Source organism: Hemiscyllium ocellatum, chromosome 13 (genome assembly GCF_020745735.1).
Source record: "Hemiscyllium ocellatum isolate sHemOce1 chromosome 13, sHemOce1.pat.X.cur, whole genome shotgun sequence".
Classification (NCBI taxonomy): domain Eukaryota; kingdom Metazoa; phylum Chordata; class Chondrichthyes; order Orectolobiformes; family Hemiscylliidae; genus Hemiscyllium; species Hemiscyllium ocellatum.
In genome coordinates, this window is record NC_083413.1 from 63,065,906 (window position 1) to 63,070,826 (window position 4,921).

The window sequence follows — 4,921 nt, forward strand, 5'->3', positions numbered from 1 at the left end:
ATCCACCTCCTACTTTTGCTCAACTACTCGCATCTCGCGCAACTGTCTGTGCAGAGTTTGCATTTTCTCCCTCTGTCTGCGTGGGTTTCTTCTGGGTGCTCCTCCCACAATCCAAAGATGTGCAGGTCAAGTGAATTTGCCAAGCTAAATTGCCCAAAGTGTTAGGTGATTAGTCAGGGGTAAATATAGGGTAGGGGAATGGGTCTGGGTAGGTTACTCTTCTGAGGAGCAGTGTGGGCTTGTTGGGCCAAAGGCCTCTTTCCACACTGTACAGAATCTAATCTAGCCTACTATCTACCTGACTTCCTCTGCTGGCTCCCATGTTCAGTGATATTGTACAAAGTCTTCCTTCCTTGGTATCTGATCTCCACTTCTTGAAGACTGCCACAGTAGCTGCTGCAAGGCATGTCAGAGTATCGACACAGGTGTCCCCATTATACATGGGGACACCTCCCACCATGTACATGGTGAGTACTCATGTGACTTGGCCAATGTGGTCTGTCTCATACGCTGTAGGCAAGGATGCCCTGAGGCATGGTACATTGGTGAAACCGAGCTACAACAATAAATGAATGGACACTGCACAACAATCACCAGCCAGAAGTTTTCCCTCCCATTCAGGAAACACTTCAGCTGTCCAGAACATTTGGCCTTGAACCTTTGTGGGACCATCCTCCAAGGTGGACTTCAGGACAAGCAACAACACAGAGTGGCTGAGCAGAGGCTGATAGCAGAGTTCGGTACCCATGGGAATGGACTCAACTGGGACCTTGGGCTCATGTCACACGACAGATCACCCTACTGCACAAAATACACACACACACACACACACACAAACACACACCCCCCACACTCACACCAACATATGCACCCTTTCACACACACATTTAATGAAGCTCACACACACACAGATGTTCACACATGCTCTATCATGTACACTCACACCCACACACACACACTCACATGCACACTCAATCTGTCGCTCCTATATGCGTACACATATTCGTTTATGGGGTGAATTTGTTTTTGCAGAATTACATTGTATTTTGTTCAAAAACTGCATGAATCCATGTTAAACTCTGTAAAACTGTACAGAGGGTTTGTCAGTCTGACATAGCATTGGGACACAGACAGATTTCACAGCTATTGTTTAAAAAGCTGAGCTAATTTGAGAATATAATTTAAAAGGAGTTCTGGAATTAACATATCAAAGAACAGAAACTAGCATATCCCATTATAAAAAATGAAAGTTTAAATCTAAGATTATTTACTGTATCACACCTCCATGACACTGGATTCCTTTGGCTATAAATTCTGTGAGCATGATCTTAACCTCCACAACCACCTGAAGAATGAGCGGCACTCCAAAAGCTAGTGCTTCTAAATAAACCTGTTGAACTATAACCTGGTGTTGTGTGATTTTTAACCTTTAACCCTTTGGCCAAACGAAAAGCCTCAATCCTTGCAAACTAATTTCCTCTCCAAAGTGCTTGAGCACGTTGGCCCTGAACAAACTTGTTTCCCAGAACTCCATGTTTTAATCTCTCCAAACAAGTTTCTATTGCTTCCACAGTACAAAATGGCTCTTATCAAAAGCACAGATAACATTGCAGGAGCTGAGATGTGTGCATGTGTGTGTGTGCATTTAGACACATAGACATATTAATGGAGTGTGGGGGCAGGTTAAGGTCCTGCTGAGGGTATGTAAAAAACAGCCAATGATTTTCCTGGCACTTATCCATCCAGCTTTTAACCTGCTGAAAGTTTACAAGGAATGCATTGGGCAGCACTCCTACCTTTGCACCCTTCTCATCCAGACAGGTGAGCACTTGCTGAGAACCTCAGGCACTGTAGTGGCTGTTTTTTATCCAAAGTGGACCAATGTACATCCATGAATACAATTGAAATGGTTTTAAACTCAGATCCAGAAACAAAGCACCAAACACAAATAAGATTAGATTAGATCCCCTACAGTGTGGAAACAGGCCCTTCAGCCCAACAAATCTACACTGACCCTCTGAAGAGGAACCCACCCAGATCCATTTCCCTTTGACTAATGCACCTAACACTATGGGCACATCTTTGGACTGTGTTAGGAAACCAGAGCACCCCATGCAGAATGCACAAACTCCATGTAGACAGTCACCCAAGGCTGGAATCGAACATGGGCCCCTGGTGCTGTGAGGCAGTAGGACTAACCACGTAGCCACGACACCACCTTTGTGGCAATTAGGGCAACTGTAGCAGATAATTCTAATATCTTTCACTATTACAGGCAATCCATCCAACAGGAATAACTGTCCACTCCTGATATGATCTGTTGAGAAAATGTCTGTAGTGTATCCACCATAGTATCTATTTTCTAAGAACAAGGGCATCTACCAAGTATGAAAAACACTTCTGGTTTTTATCACTTGTTGTTACGACTGTGTTGAGGGTGGATCTGTGCATGTAGAGCTGGGTCATCCATTTTGAATGGAAACACCCTATCTCTGTGTTGGGAACACACACTTTATGAGATGGGATCCTCAGCCTAGTGACACTGCTTATGGCCCCAGCAGTGACCACCACAGACGTCTGTAACTGCTGGGACTACAGAGCTGAGGTCCATATGATGAGCTGATGACTCTGCAAAGTGGGACTTTCTGTTATGAAATGGGTGGAGGTTTTGCTAAAAGCATGTATCATTATTCCCGGAGTAAAACTGCCACCCAGTGGACCATGACAGGACACCTAATGGACTCTTGAGGCAGGCGTGGTGACTAGGGCCCATAAAATCCATTTCTATGTGACTGTTACAAAGGTAAACCCTCACTCCTAACCTTTCTTAATCTTGCCACAAACTATGAATTGAATTGAATTTATTGTCACATGTACCAAGGCACAGTGAAAAGCTTTGTCTTGTGAGCATTACAGGTATTAATCACACTTCTTCACCTTTATTCAGCTCGGTTTGCATTTTTATTTATTTAATTGTCGCTACCAGAGAATAACCTATAATGGTCCGGCTCGCCGTTCCTGCACCGTCAACTGTGTTGTTCCATTTTCTATTCCCCATCTACACGCTGCCCTTCTATGACATTACCTGAAAATACACCAGCTTCTACATGCACCCCACACTGTCTCACAATCATCTCTCTCGGCACCTCTATTAGCTCATGGAAAATACTGTGTATTTGATATCCAAACTGGATATTTTCTCCAACTCCATTTTGAGACAACCTCAGCGCTGGTCACCAGATTCATCCCTCTCCCTGGTAGCTGTTGGGGGTCTAACCAGACAGTTTGATACCTTGGTGTAGGAAACAGCTCAGAAACGATCTTCTGACCATTAATTCACTTTCATCTCCAAGACCATCAACTTCCACTTCCACAATATCACCTAATTCGGCCCTGCCTCAGTTAATTTGCTGCTGAAATCTCATTCATATATATTTTTAAATTTTCATAGTTGACTATTTCAAATATTATTAGGTAAAAACAAGGGCTGCAGATGCTGGAAACCAGATTCTAGATTAGAGTGGTGCTGGAAAAGCACAGCAGTTCAGGCAGCATCCGAGGAGCAGGAAAATCGACGTTTCGGGCAAAAGCCCTTCATCAGGAATAGAGGCAGTGTGCCTGCAGGGAGGAGAGATAAATGAGAGGAGGGTGGGGAGAAAGTAGCATAGATTACAATAGGTAAATGGGGGTGGGAATGGAGGTGATAGATCAGAGAGGAGGGTGGAGTGGATAGGTGAGTAGGAAGATAGGCAGGTAGGACAAGTCATGGGGACAGCGCTGAGCTGGAAGGTTGGAGCTAGGGTGAGATGGGGGGGAAGGGGAAATTAGGGTATTAGACTGCCACATTCCACCTTCTCCACTATCCTTGTCCCACGTGTACCAGGTCCTGTACTGTTTTGCCTCACACTCCATGCTGGTGCTGGCCCTGTTGGTTAAGTAAACTTTGATTTCAAAATCCCCCATTCTCGTTTCCAAAACTCTCAGTGGTCTTGCCCATCCCTATCTCTGTAAATTCTTCCAGGATCATACTTTGAGTTAGCAAAGCTCCTCTACTTCTGGCCTGCTGAGCATCCCAACTTTAATTGTTCCAGTGTTGGTTGCCCATAGCTTCACCTGCTTAAACCCTGAAACTAACCTCCACCCCCACCCAGTGTCTCCTACTCACTTTCCTTTAAGTCAATCTTATAAAACTTAAAATCAAACAAACAACCGCAGATGCGGAAGATCTGAAACACGAACAGCAATTGCTGCAGAAACTCAGCCTGTCTGGAAAAAAATCTATGGAGAGAAAGCAGAGTTAACGTTTTGTATCCCTATATGATAGCTACTAGGAAAAGGTGGTGTGAACACCTTTTGTACCACCCTTTCCTAGCTATCAGTTCTGAAAGAAGGGTTGGTGGATTCAATACCCGTCTTTCTCTGCACAGATGCTGTTCCTCTAACGATTTCTAATTTTGTTTCTTATGAAACCTATTTTTTTTTGGCAATCATATGATACTGCGAAGCACCCGGGGGCATTTTATTAAGAAGTGCTACAGCAATGCAGTTGTTGTATTTCCAAATTCTGCAGATCCGGCTCAGTCTATTTAAAGACTCATCCAATTCCCACGTTTTATACTTTTAGGTTGGAGGTTTCTTTTATGCTCAGGAATCGTATTTCGGGAAAAGTCACCATAGATCAATGGAATATATATTCTGCAATTAAAATTGGTAGTTGCATATTCTGATTGAAATTCAAAACAAAAATGGAGCTGTTAAAAAAAATGACACCACGACGATCACTTCAATGGGCACTATCTGGTCATGACTCTTTTGCAAACTGAATCGCACCCTCATTACAAACCTGCGTGTGCACAAACTCTGCAAAGAATAAACTCCAGCTCCCAGAGTGCTGTGTTACAGCGCTCCTCCCAGCGGAAGG